The 25,369-nt window shown below is 43.5% G+C and overlaps 1 protein-coding gene and 1 long non-coding RNA gene across 6 annotated transcripts in view; one reads left to right on the forward strand and one right to left on the reverse strand.

Moving 5' to 3' along the window:
* Positions 1-1,014: 1,014 nt before the first annotated feature.
* On the reverse strand, positions 1,015-10,555 carry LOC137451380 (uncharacterized). The gene is made up of 3 exons (XR_010989803.1): positions 10,514-10,555; positions 1,551-1,676; positions 1,015-1,119 (listed from the first exon to the last, which is right to left on the reverse strand). It is a non-coding gene; the product is annotated as an uncharacterized lncRNA (long non-coding RNA).
* A 6,047-nt stretch (positions 10,556-16,602) lies between these two features.
* The window catches only part of PPM1B (protein phosphatase, Mg2+/Mn2+ dependent 1B), a 75,696-nt gene continuing 66,929 nt past the window's right edge, over positions 16,603-25,369 (forward strand). For 4 of the 5 annotated variants that reach the window (XM_068158861.1, XM_068158860.1, XM_068158863.1 and 1 more), the window contains exon 1: positions 16,603-16,823. The gene's annotated coding sequence lies outside the window, so the exon portion shown is untranslated. The remainder of the gene's footprint in view (positions 16,824-25,369) is intronic. The other variant, XM_068158864.1, reaches the window with a different exon arrangement.

The following is a 25,369-nucleotide window of genomic DNA, read 5'->3' on the forward strand; positions in this document are numbered from 1 at the left end:
TGCATCATTGTTCACATAAAGCTTTATTGCAATTCTGTCACTAGAATTCAGAAGTTGTTTGAGTTAAACATGCTTGAAAACAGTATAATTTTGCTTTGTTACTTCAAGCCTCAGCAGTCATTAAGAAACTGTATGTAATTGGGATTGATACAAGGAGAACCACACAGCTGCATGGCAAGGTTTAAATAAAAGCTGAAATAGGTGTTTCTACCTCAGTACACGCATCTTCTGCCTATTAAGGCTCCTTCTCTTGCTGTTGCACTGTCAGTCTGTCATGGTAGGGCTAAACAGCCCCAGTGCTAACCCAGACAGACCCTCATGTGTCTAGACATGGTCCCCATCTCTCCCCTCCTTCCTGCAGAAAGTTGGAATAACGCAGGAAAAGGAACAAAGGGGACAGAACCATGTGTATCTGGTAAACAACTCTCCTTCTAGGGTAAGGGTACATGTACTGGCCACTGCTCCTGCCTGACCAGGCCTATGATTCTGCCTTTTATGGCCACAGCCTGGCAGAACCACTTCTCACTGGGTAACTGTGTGCTGGCTTCAGTTGCCCTATTAGCCCAATTGGATCTCAGGCAATATATATATATATATATATATATATATATATATATATATATATATACATACAGACTGATTTCTAGTTGCCTTGCCTTGCTTAAGCTTTGCCTAAGCCTTGCCTAAGTCTTGCCTTGCTTAAACCTGTATGGCTTGATGTTGCCTCAGTTGCATTGCCTCGAGTGCCCGGTCCAGAGCCTGGGATAAAGCCATGAGCCTACACACTGCAAGCTAAGAGAGAAGCCACAAACCTTGGAGCCAGAGACAAGCCTGCTTCCCCTTGCAACTAGTTTCCCCAGGACAAAGCAAGTGCCCTTCACAAGAAGTGTCGTAACCAGCTCACAATCACTGAAGCCAGACCAGCCATCGAGACTGAGTGGACTTCCTGACGGCAATCTGCTGTTCCTGATGCTAGTAGCAGCAGCACTCCCCAGTTGGGTGGAACCAGCTGTGAGTAATTAATGCATTGCCTCTTTGGCTTAACAGTTCTTGTCGAGTGTCCCCTTGTGTGGTCGACGCCATTTCGCTCCCGGGGGTATTCTCTTTCTGATATTCCTCCTGGTTTGCATAAAACAGTTAAAATGGTTACAGTTGCCTGAATACTGTACACTCCCATTGAAAATATATATTGTAACCATACATCAAACCTATTTAATATGTTTTGGCAATTTTGCATATTAAAGTTATTAATATTTTTATTCATATTTGCCATATAGTTTATAAATTAAGAACAATATATTCCTTAACACAGTCACAATCTACATTTCATCTGAGGCCATGCACGATTTCTGTCAAAGAGGCATGCACAAATGACTCTGTCCTGCTGAACTCCTGTCACATGCTGTGTAGGAGAGATGACCTTTTTTGAGCTGCTACATCTTTCTTTAGTGACAGAAGAGAGCTATATACTGCAGTCCATCCTTTGCTGCTGAACACATCAATTTCCTGAATGTGTCATAATTACTGAATATATACAACAGGTTGCTTACAGCAAGTTTCCCATGCTGAAGAAATGAATGCCCAAGAAATACAGTAGCTGAGAGTAGACTAGTATTGCCAAGTAATTCAGACAGCTCACTGTTGGTCGTCATCTTTCCAAGTGTGGTGCCACAGACCTGCACAGAGAAAAGAGTGATTACTGGATTAATTGTTCTGACAGTAGCTCCTTTCTAAAAGCTGTCTTTCTCAAGGGACTCTGGTCCTTCCCATGTTTTATTGCTGAACAGGGAAAGGGCCTCTGGAAGTAGGCTACTGCCACAACCAGGGCAAGTCATCTTGCCTACAGCCTATTCTAGAGGGCCACAGATGGAATAAATAAACCTGGAACTCATAGCCACTGGAGACTGAATGCCTCTGCCCTTTTTGGTGTCGGCAAACACTGTATTTTCCTTTCTTATACTCCTGAGTTGCAGAAAGTATAGTTATGGTGCAATGGTGATGTGCTAGTGACTGAAAAAAGTAACATTCTTTGCAAGGAGTAAAAACTCCCAAGCCCCATCCAGCAATCTTATACACTGCCAGCATCCGGTTTGAAGTATCTTACTGTGATATGACAGTGCCTGCCACATGTTTTGGCAGTGTCCACTCTGTACTTACCTTTGCACTTATACTTCAGCTGTGGAGCCTCTATTAATTATCTGTATTTCAAACACTTTATGAGAAAGCTGATATTGAAGAGCTTTGTACAGTACTGCTCCACAGAGTCTGTTGTCATTCTTTCTTTTCCATCTCACAGAATTTTGATGTTCTTACACCCTTTTGCAAAGGAATGTAGTATTTACATTTCTTGAATATTTTTCTAGATGTAAGATACTCACATGGGGCTTATCCTGGCAGACATACACTCTGTGATTGCCTATGGCACTCACACTTGACTGTCTTGGAGTTCCTCCTACTCTGCCTCACTCCTTCCCTGTGATGCATTCTGTACTTAGTAGTGCTGGAGCACTGTGTAACCTCCAAAAGATTTAATCTCAGTTGGGCACCTGTAATTGTGCAATCTCATGCGTTAAACAAGTACAGCACTGGAAAAAGTACACCCCATAGTGTAACACTGGCTCTTGCTATTTGTTAAGACATATCCTAGTTTCCCACATTTCTCCTGGGTTGTGGGTATCCTATAGGTATGTGTGCCAAGTGATTTATTTGGCCTCGAAGCTTCTTCAGACATAATGTGCATGATTACTTGAAATCACTGTTATTACTAGGCAAAATTAAGTAAGGAAAAGAAGATTATACTAGCAAACCAAGGCTTAGGTTGATGATTACAAAATGTAAACAAACTTAAACACACAAAGAAAAAGCACAGAAGCAAGAAAAGCTAATTTCAATAGGTATCTTGTTCTGACAGTCACTCAGAACTTGCCTTTGGGAGCCAAGTTACCAGTATAACCACACATTAGGATGTACTTGTTCGTTGGGGGGTTGCTTGCCTCTGCCCAAAGTATGAGGGACTTTGATATCGCAACAGAGGGTAAACCTAAGAGCATTTCTTTGGACCACTTCCCTTCCCTTGCTTCCTTCAATTTAGGGAAAATTCTAAGGTATTGTATAGTAGTTTTGATCAACCTGACCTGTTTATATTCATGTGAGTGAAATCTGGTTACACTTGTTTCAAATGGAATCATTTTTCATATGTAGTGCTCTTCTGACACACTGATTTCCAAACATAGATTTACCTCCTGCTCAGAAAGTCAGGTGAATTCTTATGAGGACTGGCTGTTCAGTTCAGACAGGAGGCTCAGAGAAGACTTTATTGCTCTCTACCTGAAAGGAGGTGGTAGCAAGGTGGATGATGGTCTCTTCTCCCAAGTAATAAGTGATGGGACAAGAAGAGATGGTGTCAAGTTGTGCCAGGGGAGGTTTGGGTTGTTTATTAGGCAAAATTTCTTCACTAAAAGATTTGTCAAGCATTGTAACAGACTGCAAGGGAAGTGATTGAATCAGCATGCCAGGAAGGTGTTTAAAAGACATGTGGATGTGGCATGTAGATGTGGCACTTAGGGACACGGCTTAGTGGTTGACTTGGGTATGCTAGGGTAATGGTTGGACTCAATGATTTTAAAGGTCTTTTCTAACCTAAACAAATCTATGATCTCTGAATTATAATCTGGTTTGGGTCTTCATTTCCCAGACCATATAACATCTTCTATGAACCATTCTTCACGGCTTTTAAGCATCTTATAAATTACAGATGACAGAACTGTCAGCTGTACATCATACCCTAACTGTGCAGTTTGTGAAAAATGGATTACTTTATTTGTAGGATTCATACAAGATATGTCACTAATAGTGATGATCAGTTAGGGTTGTGAGCATTTTCTCAAATAATTTTCATTCCTCTTACTTTCTTACTTTAGCATATCAGAGGCTTTACGTATGATAATTCCCTTAGCCAGTTACAGACATCCCAGCAATATAGATATCCCAGCAATTTCTTTCAGTGTTATTTATTCCAGAATTTCTTGAGGGTGAGTGGGCTAATCAGAGGTCTTCTGGGTCTGCCCTATCACTTTGAGAAATACTGCTTTTAAACTGTCAAGTTCTATCACCAAGACTTTAGGTTTGTTTCATTTTTGTACTGCAGAGTGTAAAATTCATGAACCTGCTCATTTCTCCAAAGCTGAACACTTACATTTAAAAGCCAGTGTCCTCTTACCACTAGCTTTAGATTATCCTTGAAATTAGAAAATATTTTCTAATTATTTGAAATACACTTTTTTAGAGTTGCATAACAAGTAGCTTGTTAAAAGGGTATGCTTTATACATTTTACAGACTTAGTAGTTTTTCTGTTGGCAAAAAGCATGCTTGCAACACGCTTATTTTAACTAGCACTCCTTTGGTGGAGTGTGGGAACAGAGTTCATAATATCTGTTGTGCAGAGAGACAACATGGCTATTCTTATACTTTGGTAACTGCAAGTACTAATGTATGATTGTATTTCAAAAACATCACTAGATTTTATTTTTCCTTTTAGGGGGGTTAGTCCTCTGTTTCTTACCTGGCTTGTATTCTTGCAAAGATTAGTGGCACTCTGGCTTAAGCAAAGCTGAACCCAAGCTGTGACCATGATGCTACTTTCCCTTTGTTAAACAGGAGAGTCAGAGCACTCGGTGCCTCAAAGGAAGTACACAGCATACTCAGTGTTGACACTATTATTATTATGGTTGGCATATTTTGATCATCTTATTTTCTCTTTGATACTGATGTACAGTAAAGTGTGAAGATTATCTTTAAGCTGCAATCTGATTTTACTGAGCTTTAAGTGCAGTGGAGGGCAGTGGGTTTTCTCTTCAGCAGCAATGTGAACAGCAGGAGCTCTGAAAATTGTAGTGGCAACAGCAGCTTCTGTTGTGACAGTTCTCTCATAGGTCACCATGGTGAAAATCTATCTGAGCGGGTTTGTGGGTTTGTTTTTCTTTCTGCCCAGATGATAATATAACTTCCAGAAGCCAGAATAGCTTATATAAATTAATACCCTTGTAATTAATAAACTCCACATGGATATGCCAGTAAGAAACATACACCTTTTCTATGAAAGAGTTCATAACCATGCAAAGAAAGATTTAACAATACTTTCAAAACTAAATGTAATGTGTTTACCTTAAAACAACTGTCCTGTCTGCTAGTATATAATTGGGGTAAGAAAACCCTACCATTAGCTGGAAAAACAAACAATAAATAAATAGAATAGAATAAACCAGGTTGGAAGATACTTTCAAGATCATAGAGTCCAATCTATTATCCAACACCACCTAATCAACTAAACCATGGCACCAAGCACCCTATCAAGTCTCCTCCTAAACACCTCCAATGATGGCGACTCTGCCACCTCCCCAGGCAGCCCATTCCAATGGGCAATCACTCTCTCTGTGTAGAATTTCTTCCTAACATCCAGCCTAAACCTCCCCTGGTGCAGCCTGAGACTGTGTCCTCTTGTTCTGGTGCTGGTTGCCTGGGAGAAGAGACCAACCTCCGCCTGTCTACAGCCTCCCTTCAGGTAGTTGTAGAGAGCAATAAGGTCTCCCCTGAGCCTCCTCTTCTCCAGGCTAAGCAACCCCAGCTCTCTCAGTCTCTCCTCATAGGGCTTGTGCTCCAAACCCCTCACTAGCTTTGTTGCCCTTCTCTGGACACCTTCCAGCAAGTCAACATTAAACCTAGTCTACATTCTTCTTTGCTTTTCTTTGTGAAGCTTCATTACATGCTTGTATGTTTTGACATTTAAACAGTTTCTTTTGAACTGTGGATACTGCAAGACAATGCAGGAGTCATAGCTGGATATAGCATGTAGAAGCCTAAACTCTTTTCTCAGAGCTCAAAATTGAAATGGCTGCAGAGCGACAAAGCGTCTAACATGGGCTACTTTGATGGTCAGGGGTGACACCTATCAAACCACCCTACAGAAGTGCAGAGAAGGAAGAATTTGGGGTTTTTTGAGGATCTCTATCTGGAGTCAGTGATTGTGCTATTGCCAATCATGCTTATTAGCTTGACCTCACAGCAAGCTGGTGTGCAGCCTGTTGATCCTATTGGATGGATTTGCTATTGGTGACTCTCTTTAACTGAGTCACCACCAAGTGTTTCCATGAGAAGCTTACAACTAATCACATCTGCAGCAATGGCCTGCTGGAGTTGTGCACCACTGGAATGGATGCCAGAGAGCACTGCTTAGATGCTATAAGAGGCACTTCCCTTGCTGTGGGCTTAGGCTTACCTTTTTTTCTGGTTTGGTTTGGTTTATTGCCACCTTTCCTTTCTGTTTAAGCTGCTATTCAACATTTGCATACATCTATAAACTACTCAGCAACCCCTGCTGTCATTCATTTCTTTAGGAAAAGGTTCAGTGATGTACTGGACGCACATGAAGTTTGTCAGAAGACCACCATTTCCCCCCCTTAGTCTTAAAAAAAACCCAAACCCCAAAATCCAACCCAACCACCAGCAACATAAAAAACCGTAGCACAACCCTATACACATGCAGAGTTTGGTTGCTGGTATTTCCTCTTCAGAAGGATGATGAGTCACATCCATTACAGTTTAACAGTTCAGCTGATCTTAGCAGAACACCCTCACCAGAAATATCCTTGAATAATACAAAGCACTCATATAGATTAGATTTCTTCTGCCTGATGTGTTGCCCCATTATAGACATATTTAATGTGTTACAAGCCCCCTCTCTCAGAGGGGCTCACAAGCTGTTATTTTCCCTCAACAATGAAGAGAAAAAGAAATGATGGTGAATGGAAATGTGGGAGGGAGAGTATTTTTACAGCATCACTGATATTATGAAGCAACCTTTGCCACTCTCCCAGGCAATCACGTCTCATAGTTAAGGTAAGAAAGGGTAGCATGGTGAATTAACAGTAATCATAATTCCATATAAAGTAAAAAAATATCACAAAGATTAAGTATGAAGCTGTTAACTTGTTGTCTTTAGATTACTATTAGAGGTGTGCTTAGGACAAAAGGGTAAGTGGGCATGAAAAGGTAGCAATGGTGATTACCAATAGCAGTGTATCTAATAGCTACATATTTAGATTACAAATTTTTCAGATTTTTTTTCCTTTTTGAGTCTTTATTCTTGGATTTTCATTAGAATGATCTGTACTGTGTAACATTGTATCAATGCAGCATTTGAATGATCTTTGAAAGTTTAAATTCCCTTAAAATACTTCAAAAGGTAGGAAAAGTAATCTACAGTCCAGAGAGTCAGTGAAGAACAACGCAGGGCAGTAATAACGATGAAGGCGTATCACGAGGCTGGGTGAGAGTAGTCTAAGCAGAAACTGATATTCTAACACAAAAATAAAATGGGTACCAAAACTCTAGACTGCAAAAGTAGACATCTCAAGCACCAGGGGAGGTTTAGGTTGGATGTTAGGAAGAAGTTCTATACAGAGAGAGTGATTGGAATGGTCTGCCCGGGGAGGTGGTGGAGTCACCATCATTGGAGGTGTTCAGGAGGAGACTTGATGGGGTGCTTGGTGCCATTGGTTAGTTGATTAGGCGGGCTGGATTGGTTGATGGGTTGGACGCGATGATCTTGAAGGTCTCTTCCAACCTGGTTTATTATTATTATTATTAAAACCAACACTGCTAGTCTATCTCCCATGCTACCTACAATACTGCATTGAGTTCAGTGCTTCTCAGTAGCATGGAAAAAATGTTTGAATGTATGCTCACAAGCGATTGGGCTACCAAGGAAAATTATTGCTTACTAGCTAGGATGCTATAGCAGCACATAGTAGCTTAAACCAACACATTTTACTTCAGCAGCCAGACAAGCTGGGTGCATGCACACAGGCAGTTATTATAGCTTGTCTGTAGAGTAGTAACTTACTAAGCCATGCTAAGTCAAGGCTTAATTACAAACTGGCTTGACAGCTTGTGGCTCTCTGTTACTACCCAATTTAACAACACGAACAAAGTTCAAATGAAGGCAATAGAAATAATCTTGGCACATCAACTGCCTCAGTTTGTTACCTCTCAAAGTCAGCTCATGGCTGCCTGTGTGGAGCATCAAATGAATACTTCCACACTGCCAATTAAAGTGCCTGTGTAAAAGGCACTTAACCTGTTGACTAGCCATGCTTAAGATTGCATTTGTCATTCTAATGCTGCAAATGAGTGGCATATTGTATCATGCTGTGATATACTAGAATATTCTATCTTCATCAATTTTTGAAGCAATGAGATCCCAGGTGCTAGAAGAAATTTCTGGTATTAAGCCCCAAAGGTCTTGCTTTTATATTCTTAAACTTAACTACATTTTTATTTCTCCACGAGTTTGTGTATGGTTTCCTAGTTCTTCTAACTGTTAGTATCTCTAAGCACTGGGTCATTTACAAGTTTACTTTCCACCATCTTCTTGTCTCAATATCCTTAAGGAAATACCTAATAGGCTTAAGCTCAAAACTCACCTTGGCTGTGGGCCAGGAGTGCAAAGAGAACAGCCTTTACTTGTATATTTCACCTCCGATCTTTAGATTTTGGATAGCTCATCACCTCCATTAGTGTCTGGTATTCCTCTGCTAATTCCTACCATCTCCTCCTTCATATAGAAGCTGAATGATATTATCACAGTATCACAATATCACTAAGGTTGGAAGAGACCTCGAGGATCATCGAGTCCAACCTGGCACCACAGACGTCATGACTAGACCATGGCACCAAGTGCCACGTCCAATCCCCTCTTGAACACCTCCAGGGATCGTGACTCCACCACCTCCCCGGGCAGCACATTCCAATGACTAATGACTCTCTTGGTGAAGAACATTCTCCTCACCTCGAGCCTAAACTTCCCCTGGTGCAGCTTGAGAGTGTGTCCCCTTGTTCTGGTGCTGGTTGCCTGGGAGAAGAGACCAACCCCCACCTGGCTACAACCACCTTTCAGGTAGTTGTAGAGGGCAATGAGCCTCCTCTTCTCCAGGCTAAACAATCCCAGCTCCCTCAGCCTCTCCTCATAGGGCTTGTGCTCAAGGCCTCTCATCAGCCTTATTGCCCTTCTCTGGACACGTTCAAGTGTCTCAATGTCCTTCTTAAACTGAGGGGCCCAGAACTGGACACAGGACTCAAGGTGCAGCCTAACCAATGCAGAGTCCAGGGGCACAATGACCTCCCTGCTCCTGCTGGCCACACTATTCCTAATGCAGGCCAGGATGCCATTGGCCTTCTTGGCCACCTGGGCACACTGCTGGCTCATGTTTAGGTGGCTGTCAATCAGCACACCCAGGTCCCTCTCTGTTTGGCAGCTCTCCAGCCACTCTGACCCCAGCCTGTAGCTCTGCATGGGGTTGTTGTGGCCAAAGTGCAGCACTCGGCACTTGGACTTGTTGAATGCCGTCCCACTGCATTCTGCCCATCTGTCCAGTTGGTCAAGGTCCCTCTGCAGAGCCCTTCTACCCTCTAAATGACTAACATCTGCTCCCAACTTGATGTCATCTGCAAATGGGCTGATGACTGACTCAATCCCCTCATCCAGATCATCAGTGAAGATGTTAAAGAGGATGGGGCCCAGCACTGATCCCTGGGGGACACCACTGGTGACTGGCTGCCAGCTGGATGTGGCACCATTCACCACCACTCTCTGGGCTCAGCCCTCCAGCCAGTTCCTAACCCAGTACAGAGTGTTGCGGTCCAAGCCTTGAGCTGACAGCTTAGCCAGGAGTTTGCTGTGGGGGACGGTGTCAAAGGCCTTGCTGAAGTCCAGGTAGACCACATCCACAGGCCTCCCCATGTCCACCAGACGGGTCACCTGATCATAGAAGGAGATCAGGTTGGAGAGGCAGGACCTGCCCCTCCTAAAGCCATGTTGGCTGAACCCGAGCCCTTGGCCATCCTTCAGGTGCGCAGTTATTGCCGCCAGGATAATCTGCTCCATCACTTTCCCTGGCACTGAGGTCAGGCTGACTGACCTGTAGTTTCCAGGTTCCTCCATCCAGCCCTTCTTGTGGATGGGGACCACACTGGCCAGTTTCCAGTCACCTGGGACCTCACCGGTGAGCCAGGACTGGAGGAAAATGATGGCGAGTGGCTTGGCCAGCTCATCTGCCAGCTCTCTCAGCACCCTAGGGTGGATCCCATCCAGTCCCATGGACTTGTGAGTGTCCAAGTGGCTCAGCAGGTCCCAAACTAATTCCTCATGGATCTCCTGCTCCCTGACCCCGTCACCCAGCTCAGGAGGCCACTCGTCCTGAACTCCTCCTGCCTTGCTGTTAAACATTGAGGCAAAGAAGGTGTTCAGGACCTCAGCCTTTTCCTCATCTTCAGTCACAGTGTTCCCCTCCAGGTCCAATAAGGAGTGCAGGTTCTTCTTGCCCTTCTTTTTAGTGTTAATGTATTTGTAAAAATGCTTTTTATTGTCTTTCACAGAGGTGGCCAGCTTCAGTTCCAACTGAGCCTTTGCCTCTCTAATTTTTTTCCTACATAATGTAACAGCTTCCTTAAACATACCTCGAGAAGCCTTCCCCTCCTTCCAAAGGTGATACAGCCTCCTTTTTCCCCTTAAATGAAAGATAGATATTAGGTTGATATGGTAAGGTCCACCTTTCACACACAAGCATTTTCTCATTACCTGCTATACTTACTTCAAAAAGCTTTCCACGAGACACATCATTTGACATTCTTTTCTGACTTCTAGAATGGGCATTACCTGTTCTTTCTGCCCAGAGCCTGCTGACTGTGTTTTATTTTCAGCTTATATATGATACTAGAAGTTCCTTTTCCCTCTTGTTAGCCAACCTGCCCTCTAATTTTGTGTTCAAAATAACCTTCTTTACTCATAATTGATACAAAGCATGCATTTAGTTATAGAATCAGATATGGACTATCTCTAAAACTCACTTCTTCACTAGAAACCAACATCACTTCTTTCTTACAATATAATGTCACAGGTGGATAACATCTTGATATTTTTCCACATATCAAACATAAGATTTAAATTAACTTGATTTTCCAGTTAAATTCTCCATTCACTCTCACCTTTACTCATGTTTGAGATCTTTGCTGAACCATACCTTTGTTTCTGTTTTATTATAGGCTCTCTGCTTATAATTCTTACCTCTCTCTTGATGTCATTTCTCTCCCACCTATGCCTTGAAGCCTCTACCTGTAAACTTTTTTGAGAGACATAGAATCCCAATGGAATTAATTATTTTGGTTTTAAGATACCTAAAAATTCTTCCAAATTAAATTTCTGTTTTCATTGTACAAGCTGAGTTTTTTGATGGGTCTGTTCACTAATCACATTAATCTTTCTGAGATTGAGAATGTTCTACTTTCTTTCATCACACAACTCATGACTACCTGCTCAAGGGTGGTCAGCCCTTTAAGGACACCTTGAACCATCCAAAAAGCTTCTTGCATGCTCAGTGACAGTTTAGAGAAGGCAATAATGGACTACCACAGTTCAGCATGCGTGGCCCCAACTATGAGTGGCATGTGTTTCCTAAACCAGTAACTGCAAATTTGAAATCTCACTGACTAGTTCTTTGTATCAAAGTGGTACCATCTGTTCAATAATATGGAGTTTTCTAGCCACCTTCTAAATTTCTACCCAGGGGTCTGTAACAATCTTACAGCCCTCTCCTTTCAATACACTCTGTAACCATTTTTTAAAAAAATAAGTAGGAACTAAATTCTGAGATAGTTTAGTCCCTATCTTTTATTTGCAGAACATTGTTTCCTTAACATTGTTGCATTTCCCCAGCTGCAAGTCCCTTCTAATCTATGTGTTCAAGTTAGGAACTCCACCAGTTTCCTTTTATCACAAGGGCCTGGAGAAGAGGAGGCTCAGAGGAGACCTTATTGCTCTCTACAACTACCTGAAGGGAGGTTGTGGACAGGCAGAGGTTGGTCTCTTCTCCCAGGCAACCAGCACCAGAACAGGAGGACACAGTCTCAAGCTGTGCCAGGGGAGGTTTAGGCTGGATGTTAGGAAGAAATTCTACACAGAGAGTGATTGCCCATTGGAATGGGCTGCCTGGGGAGGTGGTGGAATCACCATCATTGGAGGAGACTTGATAGGGTGCTTGGTGCCATGGTTTAGTTGATTAGATGGTGTTGGATAATAGGTTGGACGCGATGATCTTGAAGGTCTCTTCCAACCTGGTTTGTTCTGTTCTATTCTATTCTATTCTATTCTATTCTATTCTATTCTATTCTATTCTATTCTATTCTATTCTATTCTATTCTATTCTATTCTATTCTATTCTATGTCCTGAACTGTTCTGTGAAATTCCTACTTTTTTTTTTTAATTTTTATTTTTTCACAAACGCTGGAAATAATTCATCCACTTTTCAGTTATTTCATTTTAACAGTAATGTTACTTGGGTTTTGATTTTGTATCTGTGCTTTTTTCTTTGCTACCCATCCCACATTCTTCCCACTGCTGTATTAACATTTATCTTCCCCTTATTGAGCACAATCAAGGCAAAATATTACATGAAACTTTCCAAATTTTCTCTACTTATTTCTTAATGCAAAGATGACTTTATTATCTCTGGTGATTTCCTTCCTTTCTTCACAGATGGTGTAATCTAGAAGACATACACAGGGAAGTGGTGAAGAACTTAACTACTGTTGTTTAGTAAATTCATTTCCATGGGAAGTTACTCAGCTGAGAATGAAAGAGGTTGTTTGCTTTACAAATAAAAAACATTCATGCACCATGAATATTTTCAGTACCCGAAAATGCTTTCTTGTGAAACTAGAGCAGTTGCCATTTGTGCTCAGACCATTTAAAACACTACATTCTTCAGATGAAAAACTAACTTTTTCAAAACCTGAGGTAATAAGCTGAAACAACGATGTGAAAATGCTGTCAGATCAAGCAGTTTCCCAAAGTTACTGAGATCTTGTCAAGACCTGTTTTACAGCTCATTCATGTGAACGTGAAACAAATTTAATTATTGAGATTCATTAACAGCTGCTTCTGAAAGAAAAAAAATCTCTTCACTAATAGCAATAGAACATACAAACAGGGGAATTTTAAAAACTCTGTATGGTGAGAACTCACTTTGATTCCTCTTCAGTGCCGTAACCGTATCAAATGAAGCTGTTTGCAAACTGCCGTTAGCCTGTTTACTAGTTAACATTTCTATAGTTCACAGTTATTTTCATCACCACTAGGAACCAGAGGGACTTTGCATGTATTAAAAATGCACACACTTTCAAGCATGCACACATTAGTGTTGATCCAACATACCTGTATTCACAAATACCCTGCTTTAGTAACCTTACACAAAGCTTAACTGGAGCCAGCCACAAAAAGGCACAAAATCCCTAGATTAGACATTAACTCCACATTGCCACATCTACTTATTACTTCACTCACTGCCCCTGCTGCCTATCGCTGCACACACACAGCCTCTTGCCACACACACCTCTTGAGCAATACCAGTGTTTAGTTTTAGCCCACATAAACCAGGCAGATATGCACATTTTCTGGTGTTTAGGAATGTGCTGTTTACATTGGGTTCATGACTCGTGTGCGGGGTGTAGATTTCTAGTTAATCTCTAACATTAAGCAGGTTGTGTTTCAGAAGTATTAAGGCACGTGATTTATTGCATTAGAGATAATGTAAGGTAATATTTACTCTTTTTGGAAGTCAATCCAGTAAAGGTTGTCCTGGTAGTAAGGCAACACGATAAGTATTTTATTTTTTCTACATTTGTTATAAAATATTATATGCAATGCATTATATGCAAAATGACAGGTATAACAACAAAAGTGTTGAATCAAGAAGCAAGGAGAAAGGCAGGGTCAAAAGGTTTGAATGGCAAATGAAAGACTAACTCAATCTTTTCTTCATTATTTCTGTGCATTTTTGGTTTAGTAGTCACTGTGGGAAGAACAGCTGCAAAAGTAAACTAGATGTAAGGGTCAGAGGCAGCAGCTGAGTATACCTTGGTTGCTCTGAGAAAAGTTATCTAATGCTGCCTATGGTGTCTCTCTGGCAGGTAGTCAAGAAGCAAAGTAGAGGCTGTAAACTGAGACTTGATAAAGTTACAATCCAGCTCTGTACCTGCTGAAATCTGTGAAAGATTTACCATTACTTTTAAGGAGTGACAGGGTCTCAAAAAAATTCCTTGAAATATTCCTCAAAAATCAATTGAAATAAAAACTATTTCAACAGTCCAAGAAGTATCTAGGCAAAATGAATTTTATGCTCATCAACCCAAAGATACAGCAAATTTTAGCCAGATTCATCATTGTTTTAATAATACATGAATTTTGTATAAAAGACTGTAAGATATAAGCTGGAGGAAAGGCCAAAAAAGATCCCTAGCTAGATATATAGCTACAGTATCTTGAGTTCCAGATCATGTGGACACTGCAAAGTTAACTGGGTTGATTGGCAGCTGGGTCTGGGCACTTAAATTAGCTTGTCTACAAGCAAGTTTCCTATGACAGAAGGCTAACTGCAGTCTCAATGTTCTGTCTGTTTCTGGACTTGCTCTCAAGGGCCTGTGCTGAGGCAATCTAGATCTCATTCTCAGTCAGCTCTGTCACCCGGTAAAGCTGTGCGGTAAAGCAGCATGATCATGCTGAAGTGACCTTTCTCATCTTCTTATGCAGAGTAGACACACTTGTTCCCACAGAAAGCAAAGCTCCTGCTCTTAGAACTCCAGTTGCATAAGTTACCTGAGCTCAAAGTGCCTCCAAAGCTCTGTGAAGGGATTTTCTAATGTGATTGGTGGTATTGAAGACCTTAAGGCTAAAAGCTGCATAGTATTTTCTGTACTGTGGACATAATTCTAGAGAACCTGTAAAAATAATCACATCTGGAAGACTGGGAGAGAATTCCAACTCCATAAGGGGAAGTTCCTGCCTTTTCCAGGGCCATCTCCTTTCCTAACACTCCAGAAAAAGAGAGATGGATAAATCAAAACGTATGTATCCCGCATTTTGACCTATGATCTCAAGACCTGTTAATTTACATCGACACATATAGCGTGTGGGGAAGAAACACAGCAACGTAGGGGGACAAGAGCATCAGTAGACTATGATGTAGGAATTTGTATGCTCTTTTTTAGGATGGTACACTGAACTTCAGGTGCTTGGGAGTGTAAGACAAGGACTACAGTTCTATGCCTATGCCTTCAATGCCTTTTAGCTAATAAGCTAAAGTTAAACTAGAATGTCTAACTGCAGCCAGCAGAACTGCTGTACAGGGCTGCAGAGCAAGGCAGGAGTTGAGTCCCTCTCCAGAGAGATGAGCCTCAGCTGGCTTCAGCCAGCTTGTTGATTGAGAAAAGCAGGAATAGCAAGGGATTATGAAGCATCAGGGAGGTTTCATGTTCCTTCCTGAAAACATTTTGTTTGGGGGCGCGAAATAGGTTGCAGAGTAGGTAAGCCCACGCAGGGTGTGAATTACAACCTCCCACGGGAGGCTCTCGCCGCAGCCAGAGAGGCCGACGGCTGCAAGTTGCCCATTCCAGCACTGGCGGCTTCCTCGCAACTGCTGTTACTTTCCAGGCGGCACGTTGTCAACGGCTCCGGCGCGGTGGCTCGGTTCCCACCCCTTGAGCCCGTGGACCCGGACCTTGAGGCAGACACGAGTAACTCCGAGAAGCCTTCCTCGGGCACCCCTGGAGTGGCGACCCTACCCTGAGCCGCAGCGACGGAAAAGAACGCCAACACTCCTCCAACTTCCTACTTTACTGTGGTAAAAAATGGCAGCTACGCCGACCGACCCGGCTGCCAGCCACAGCCCCGCCCCACGAGAGGCGGCAAGGCTCTCGAAAGGGACCACCAGGCCCTGCCCTTCCGCGACCAGGAGACCAGCCCCGCGCTCCCTGATTGGGTAGTGGTGATGTAATCGCGCGCACATACGGGCATTGCTCACCGACCTCCGCGGCAGGCCCGCACCACTCCGCAACCAATCGCCGTGCGGAGCGGCGCCGGGCCGGCACATACTGCGGTTCCACTAGGGACGGCCAGCCCCGCTTTATTGGCGTAGGCTACGGCCAATCACGAGAAGGCAACCGTCTCCCGGTTTATGCCCATTTCACGAGTTGGAGGCGGGGACGAGTGAGGCTGCAGGAATGGCGGCGATGAGAACCAATGGCCTTCAGGCAAACCGCACCATGAAAGAAAAATGTGGTGGGGGAGGGAGGCTGGGAAAGGCAAAAACTCCTGCGCTCACTGACTGCCGCTTCCATCAGTACTGTCCAGGTTACGAGGCCGGTTAACAAAAACTCTGGAGAAAGACAAGAGCCGGTGCTGTAGTACTTTGATTGACAGGAGCCACGGCCAATAGATCCCAAGGCAACGGGGAAAGGCCCAGTCAGAAAAAGTTTTGGGGCGGGTGAGCTGAGAAGGGCGCGACCAATGACACTGAGATAGGATAAAGTCAGAAGGGCAGACGACCCAATGGCCACCGAGAGGGGACGGGACAAGGATGAGGGACGGCGGCGGCAGCCAGTAGCCTGGGAAGAACACGAAGCTGGGAGAGGCAGCGATGGGATGAGGGCGGGGCTGTGGGCCGTGCCCCGCCCGCCCCTCCTGGAGCGCTGTGACGTGGGCGGTGGGGAGGGCGGGCCTAGCAGTGGCCTTTGGGACAGGGGCTCCCAACATGTCCGCGCTGCTGGCGGCGCTGAGAGTGCGCGAGCGGGTGGCGACAACGACCGGCGACGGCCAGCGCGGGGCGGCCCGTGCCTGAGGCGGCAAGGGCTTAGGCCCACCTCCACCCGGTCCAGGCACTGCAGGGCTGCCTGTGGCCTGGACGTCGGAGGACGTCGGTGCTCGTCTACCGACAGGTAGAGGGGTCAGGACTGGCCGTGGGGTACGGGCGAGCGGGTCGTGTCTGCTCTGGGCTGAGCCGAGTCGGGCAGAGAGGGGAAAGGGACCGAGAAGCCGGGCCTGGCCTGGGCGCGCATGTTACCGAGCGGCAGGGCCTGCGCGTGTGCCGTGTAGAGTCGAGGCTGGCAGCGCTGGCCCAGCGCCGTGGGGTCAGAGGGCCGGCAGGCAAGGCCTGCTGTGTATGCAGTTTCCCGAGAGCAGTCAAGCTCCGCGCAGGCCCGGCCTCCGCGTCTTCCCGCCGTTGGGGAAAAGAAGGCAGAGGGCCGCACTGACATGGTCTCCTGGCAGAGGAGCTGCGTCTACCCGGGGTAGTTGCACGGCAGAGGGACGGCGAGGAAGTGGCGGGGAAGGCAAGCCCGCTTTTGTAGCTAGAGATAGGGACCGGCGGGCTCGCCCTCTGTGCGCCACGATGGGGCGGGCCGAGGCGGAGACAGGGGGCTCGGTGGCCCTGGCCCTGCACGCTGGCCGCGGCGTTGACGGGTGAGTGAGCCGGCGGGCCGGGTTTCCTGTGAGTAGTGCTGTGTGCGGGGCGGGGAAGGGGCCTAAAGTGGCCGGCGTGCCGGTAGTTGCGTGCGGAGCGCGGTTAGGGGGCGGCCGGCGGGTCGAGCGTGTCTGAGCACGTGCATTGGCTGGGGTCGGGGGAGTGGCGGGCCGGGGGCTGGCGGGGTCCGGTGTTTACCGACGGGGTGGAGTGGTGGGAGGTGGCGAGCTGCGGGGACGGCCCATGGCGTTGGAGGGAGAAGCTGTCGTTAGGCCTGAGTGCTTGTGACAAGCTGTGTGCGAAGGGGATGAAGTCACAGGCACATGGGCAGTGCCTGGGCTCTGAGCATGCAAGGGAAAAGAAGTTGAACGCAGTTCTTTCTCGTAGTTTGGAGCTCGCTGGTGCTGCCAACCCATTGGATATAAACTCGTGTATACTTCTGCTGTAATTTGTAGCTAGTCGAAGAAAGGAAGTAATTTTTATGGGCTGTATGCGTGTTGCTGTGTACTGTGGTAGGGTTGAGAGATACGTTTGTGCCGTGGGGCTGGAGAGGTGGGCCCAAGCCAACCTCGTGCAGTTCAACAAAACCAAATGCAAGGTCCTGCTTCTGGGTCGGGGCAATCTCAAGCACCGATATACGCTGGGCAGGGACTGGCTTGAGAGCAGCCCTGAAGAAAAGGACTTGGGGGTGCTGATGGATGAGAAGCTCGACATGAGGCACCAGTGTGCACTTGCAGTCCAGAAAGCCAATCCCATCCTGGGTTGCATCAAGAGAAGCATAGCCAGCAGGTCGAGGGAGGTGATTCTCCCTCTCTACTCCACTCTGGTGAGATCCCACCTGGAGTACTGTGACTAGATCTGGAGCTCCTGTTACAAGAAGGACCTGGATGTGCTGGAAGGTGTCCAGATCAGGGCCATAAGGATGATCAGAGGCCTGAAGCACCTCTCCTCTGAAGACAGACTGAGGGAGTTGGGGCTGTTCAGTCTGGAGAAGAGAAGGCTCTGAGGAGACCTTATTGTGGCCTTCCAGTATCTGGAGAGGGCTACAGGAAAGCTGGGGGGGGACTTTTGAGGGTGTCAGGGAGTGATAGGACTGGGGGGAATGAAGCAAAACTAGAAATGGGTAGGTTCAGATTAGATGTTAGGAAGGAATTCTTCCCCATGAGGGTGGTGAGAGACTGGCACAGGTTATCCAGGGAGGTGTAGAAGCCCCATCCCTGGAGATTTTTAAGGCCAGGCTGGATGTGGCTCTGAGCAACCTGATTTATTGTGAGGTGTCCCTGCCCATGGCAGGGGGGGTTGGAACTAGATGGTCTTTGAGGTCCATTGCAACCCTAACAGTTCTATGAAGCCACATGTATTTAGGAGTAGTGGTTCATGAAGGCTTGATACATAAACAATCATGTGTGTTGTGAGAAGTAAGGTGATAAGTTGTCTGACTTCTAGGTGTTGTGGAGGAGGCAGGTTTTCAGTGGTAGGTAAGCCTACGTACAACTTATAGGCACAGTGGTAATAGGCTGCTGCAAGGTTCCGAACTTGTTTTGTTTGGTGGCCAGTGTGGTTAGGCTTAATGTGCGAGACCTTCATGTGTAATATGAGATGGTATGTGGACAGAAAGGCATGCACAGTCTTTCAGCATGTAAGTTGGTTTGTCTGCCACTCATACTGAGAGTTGAGAGAGATTCCTGGCTGTCACCAGCTCGGCTTTGGGGTTTCTGTGTGTTGAGATGGGCTAGGGCATCAAGCAACCTGGTCTGTGTTCTGGGAATGTGAAAGGAGCTATGCATTGGCATCTCATTTGTGATGAAATTGAAAGGTGGGGTATTTGTTGTTTCAGCCACTAGATACTAATTGGAAAACATAGAGCAAATGGCAGGTGTTGGGGTCATGATAGTGCTCTTTGGAAAAAAAGTGGGTGTCTGTCCTGGGGAGTTGTAGAATTCTAGGTATCTATATTTTTGACAGGTGTTAGGCAGTGTAAATTTCTGTCTGAGGACATCAATGCACTCTTGTAGATAGATTTCCAGGGATTACCACAGTTTATAAGGAAGTGAGGGATTCTGGGTGGGTTTTTAAAAGTAGAAATGAATGGTAGGATTTTTGAAATGTTTGTGTTCATTTGAAGAAAAGTAGCATAAATTTGTGAGGGTTATGCATATACATGCTGAAGATTTTGTTACACTATGTATACGTGTGTATTGGGGAATGGTATTTGTGCAAAAGGGAAACTGGAGTCTTTATATTGCTGACTTAGTGAGAATTCTTGTCTGTGTATGGAGAGAGGCAGCAGGCATTTTTGGCTGAGGCTATGAAAAGTTGAAATAGTGTGTGGGAGGGATGGTGAACTGAAGATGGGGTCCCAGGTGTGTCCTGGGCAGGTGGGAGGCTGTGGGGATTCTTTGCTCCTCTTGGTTTGGAGACATGTATTTTGTAGTTAGGACACTCAGTTGAGCCTAAAGAAGTGAATGAAGATGAGGCAATTTGTGAATGTTAAGAATATTACCTGATTAAAGAAGCTACAGAATAGTCAAGTTTGTTGCTAAAGGCATTTTTGTTGTTGTTCCAGTGGGTAAGTTGTCCATTAACTTTAAGGGTAAACTTTTGCTGAGATCAACACTCGTAATGGTGATGACAGGTCAGCAGCTAACTAAAAGCACTGAATGTGGTGTAGACGAGCTGTGTGTATGTGTGGGTTTAGGGGATTGAATATGGCTGTTGTATACATTTATGTGCATTACCATAACCCTTTAACTGAGTGCACTTGTCTAGAGGACTGAAGGCTTTCGTACGGGACAGATGCTTGTTTTTAAGTGAGGGTTAGTGCAGAAACTTTGAGGGTCAGAGATCTGTGAAAAGGTGATCCATTCAGAATGGAAAGCAGTTTGGCTCAGGTGGAAATGAGGAAAAATTGCACATGTGCATACCATGTTCTGCAGATATATGATAGTATCTATTATTTGTTTACATAGCCTGTCATCTCTTGTTCACAGATGTTTATAGGAGGTTATTACATAGGGTAATGAGCTAAATAAAGCACATAACATCAAGATGAAGAAAACTGAGGTGATGTAGTATAGAGAGGGCTAAATACAGAGTGCATAGAACCTATTTTCCTTTTATTGTGGTAGCTGTGAGGTGGTCAGTCAGTGAGATAGGGAACTAGAGAATAGTCTCATAGTAGTTAGTCTGGATAATCCAGTTAGCTTCTTGTCTCAGTGGGGATTTATTGTTATTCACATTAATTGTGCTTCTGACTTCAAGTAAACTTGAGACCCCATCTTGCAGAAATAAATCTGTCCGAACTGAAATGAAAGCTTGTGAAATCTGTATGTTGAAGATAGTCTTTTAAGGTCCTGGGTGTTATGAACTATGCCTTTCGGATAGGGTGGTTATGAGTGGCGAGTGTTTATGTGGATGTGTTGTCTCCATATTACAAAAAAGGGAAATAAAAAATCCACTTGGTCTTGGACATAAAAATATATCTGAAATATTTGTATTATAATAATAGTATCACTCTTTGGAGTAGGAATTATTTAGACTGCTGTGAAGGATGATGTATGTAGAACATTGTTCAGTTACAGCTGCCCATCTTGAATGAAGCAAACTGCAGCACACCTAACTAAATGTTACCATAATGTTCCTAGGTGTGTGTTTGTATGAGTTGTTTGTTGGTGTGGGTTTTTTTGCAGCTTGGGTTTTTACATTTGGGTGTTTCCCCGCCCTCAAAACTCTGAAAATTGAAATTGGTGATTTGGTTGGTGTCTTGGTTCTTCAGTCCAGTAGGAATGCTTAAATCTGCTGTCTAGGACTGGAAGTGCCCACTGCCTTAATTGTTTTGTGGTTTGTTTGTTTTTCAATTATTGCCACCATGTTCAACAAGTTTCCTCATCTCCCCAAATTAAGTTCTCCAATAGTGTCCTTCTTCACTTCTCTGGGAAAGTGAAGAAGCATTTTGCTGTCTTGGCTCCTTCCCGGATTTTAGCTGTTTTTCATGCTGTGCTTAGTTGTTTATGCTTGATCATCTTCAAGATTTGGTTTAGTAGTGGTTTGGTATGGGGTGTTAGCAGTGTGAATACAGGATATTTTAATTTTTTTGAAAACTTAAGAGGAGTCTGGATTAGCTGTGGTCATCAATATATACAGTATATAATCTTTATGGAATTTAAAAAAAATTAGACAAGTTATTACATGTTCTTAACAACAACAACAAAAAAAAAGGCCACCCAAATTCAAACAGCATTCAACTACAAAAGCCTGGGAAAAAGTAATTGCATGGATAATGAAAGGTGTGTCCCTGATGCAAGAACAAGGATACCGCGTTTCCAAAAGATCACCAAAGCTGTTCTTCCTTAAATGACAGACTTACAAACTACTCAGCTATTTGACTGGCCTCTTCTAGTCTTGAAATGTATCTGGCATGGACATTTTGGTCAAACTGTTTAAAATTTGGCAAATAAATTTTATATAGATTTACATCTGTATCTTGTGCTAAAAGCAAATAAAGATTCTGAATAATTAATGAGTATATACTGGTCTGAAAATTTTTGCATGAGGTCATAAGAAATAACTGAGCTGGTGTAGCTCATCTTAGTTTCTTTATATGAACAGTTCAGCTCATCTCAATTTCTTGAGACATTATTGGCATGATGAAACAGAAGGGCTGCCAGTGAGTGTAGGTTAAATTAAGTCTTTCAGCTCTTAGGAAAGTGTACATTGAGAGACAAGGCACAAAGATGTCTTAATGTAGACACTGATAGAAGGGAAAACTCTCTATCTCATTGTACAATAGTCTTTCTTACAATTTCAGAGGAAATTATTCAGGCCCAGGTGGCATTCTGCTAGGAAAAATAAGTTGCCTGCAGCTCTTTTCCCCCATGCATCATTAGTTTCTCATTAGCATTGCTTCAATGCATCATTTTGTGATATTACTACATTACTATCTCATGGCATAGGTTCTCTGCATCTTTGAGGGAAATAAGCTTTTCATGGAGTTTTCTTTCAAATAAATAGTACAACTAAACACTTATTTTCACAGAAGTTAATGGGAATTCAACTCAAAGAAACATTGCTTAAAGATGTTTTAGACTAAGCTACTGGAGAGTTTGAGATGGTTCATTGGTGTGTTAAGGTAATTACAAACTTCTAGTAAAGTCACGAAGGAAAGCATCGGTCTCTCTTTTTGTTTGCCGTTTTCTGAGGATTAGCATGTTAGCAGGAAATGTTGTTTTCAGTAGTTGTACTTTTGTATCTGCACCATAGTGTAGGAAGTTTACTGAATGCAGAGCAAACACAGTTCTGCAGTGTTAGTAAATGAATAATTGTCTTTATCAAGGAAGTAATGAAGTAAAATGATGATCTGTTGAGTAGAAGAGGTAACACTTTATTGTCATTTATTCATACAATACTGCTTTGGGCTACTGTTCAAAACTCATGATCTTGTATGTAAAATTTTATATAGAAAGAAAGACTGATGACTGGAGTAACGAATCTCAAATGATGGAACTACTGGGAAAGAACTGATGGTTTTGATTCAAGTGGAAGACTGAAACTGAGTATTTCATTGGTCAGCTTGTTCAGAAACAAAATCCCTCTTTTTTTGGCAGCTTTGGTTAGGCTGATGTGCAAGTAATATGAAGGATTATTGAGCACATGGTGCATTTCTTTCCTGTCCCTAACTACAGTGGAGCCATTGATGTGGCTTTGTGGATATTGTGCTGCTTTCATTGTTACTAAATTATTTTTACAAAATAGTAAATGTAGGTGATGCATGAAATGTAGATTGTGAGGCTTTTAAAGCTTTCTTTAGGGAACTTTGCTAGATGTATCCCTCTAGATTCAATGTTCCTAACTGTAAAGGGATGGAATCAAAAGTGGATGAGTTATGAGACCCTGCTGCTATAGCTATCTCAAGAAAAGGAACACTCAAATTTGCATGCAGCCCTCCTTTTTAGGGCTGTTGGTAGCTTAAATCTGTCAGTTTAGTTACCACTGCATGAGGCTCTCTTAAATGAATGGGCAGTGTCTGCCGCTCCTGCTTACATTCATATTAACAAGCAGTATGCTGCAATTGAATATTATAGATGGAAGATGAAAGTTAGGAAGGAAGACTCAGTATCTATGATATGTATACTGCTTGGGGCTTTATTTTAGGCTAGTTCTAGTCTGGTTCTGTGGACCAAGTATGCTTGAGATGTTAGAATAGAATAGACTAGGTTGGAAGAGACTTTCAAGATCATTGCATCCAACCCATCATCCAACACCACCTAAGCAACTAAACCATGGCACCAGGCACCCCATCAAGTCTCCTCCTAAAGACCTCCAATGATGGCGACTCCACCACCTCCCCGGGCAGCCCATTCCAATGGCCAGTCACACTCTTTATGAAGAATTTCTTCCTAACATCCAGTCTAAACCTCCCCTGGTGCAGCTTGAGACTGTGTTCTCTTGTTCTGGTGCTGATTGCCTGGGAGAAGAGACCAGCCTCCGCCTGTCCGCAACCTCCCTTCAGGTTGCCTTCTCCCATCTCTTAAGTATTGTTATCAAAACTGCAGAAATTATCCTGCTCCTCTCTGAGTAAGGATTGTTTATCTTGACTTGTAACTGAGTCTCTGTTCCCAAATTACTTTCCCTTGTTTTGAAATTAATTGTGAAAATGACTGTAAATTCTGGAAAGTATTTCTTTCATGGTTTTACTCCAGCTAAACTAGCTGTGTGAGCAACAGGTTATGAAGCCTGACTTCCTGTGGCTTTGTCTTGTGGTTGGATTTTTCTGGGTATACTGTATTGTGAGCTCTGAAAGTACTTTCATGCATTTAGGGCTCTGTTTGACCTTCTGTCCTGTGTGGGAAGCTGGTTTTGGTAACATACCAGAGCTCCTGCTGTGCTCATCCTCAAGGGGCACTAATTTGGATGTCTTTCCTTGATCTGACTGCCCATGTCCACAAAAGTTATATTATAGGACCTGATTCTCTCTGAAATATTTAACCTTTTGTTAACTTCTGAAAGTGTGGCCATAAAACTCAGTGGGGGTGGATGTGTGTGCAACCACAAACACTGTAGTAGCTTGGCTTCCTAAGATTGTATTTTAATTATTTTCTAGTAAGGCTGTCTCGTGTTTTATCAACTTTCTATATTTACTACTCTTCTAAATTTCTTCCAGAAGAGTTAAAAGTATTTAGTTCCCAAGCTTTTCAGGCAGTGTATCTAGAAGTAGGAAATTACTGAAGGATGCTAAAAGGGTCCTATTAAAGGATGGTAAAGGGCGCTATCTGTAGGATAGATAAAATTCGTTAAAGTATCCAATATGCTCGTTAAGCCACCTCCAAATAAATATAGACAAGTCTAAAGAAGCCTTTTGTAATGCATGCTGTGATATTAGTATTATGTATGGTAGTTTTGGAATGTGATTCTAGGAGAGAAGTTAATGATTTTCGAAAATGATGTATTGAAGCCCCTGGAATACAACTAGACTGGATTTTGAGGGTGGTGGATTAGGAATTGGAGAAGGCAGGGACTTATGTTTGTGATTGCCCTTGTGACCTTGAAAAGCTGCTGAAACTCTTACATGCTTTGAAACTTTAGATCAGAAGTACTGCACTGAAGCTATGTGGTACTGCAGACTGAGTTTTGTCCTCAGTGTATAAAGCTAAAGAAATTGTTCCCTTTGCTTCTAAGTGGGTCTATAGTCAAAGCATTGACTTCAGAGAGGTTCTGTAAAGGTAGGAAAATGCTCAGGTGTTTCTCAGTTTCTTTTCGTATCCTTTCTGCTTCTGCTCCATTTCTGTAGTAGAGTAGTAACATTCTTGTTTTATTTGATGTGGCTTCCAACAGGAAAGTCTTATCCTGGTCAAAAGGTACTTTACATACTAGTTGGTGCACAGGGCTGCACTTGAGATGTGGTACTACTTAGAGGCACTGTTTTCTGCCTGTGAATGTTAAGTTTGATTCTCTGTGGGATATGTGAGAAAAATGGCAGATAGCTGGTCTTCCACAAAAAGGCCACTCTTTAGTGTGCATGTTCAA

This window comes from Melanerpes formicivorus, unplaced genomic scaffold (genome assembly GCF_026170545.1).
Source record: "Melanerpes formicivorus ecotype bairdi unplaced genomic scaffold, bMelFor1.0.p_v2 SCAF_43, whole genome shotgun sequence".
NCBI lineage: Eukaryota > Metazoa > Chordata > Aves > Piciformes > Picidae > Melanerpes > Melanerpes formicivorus.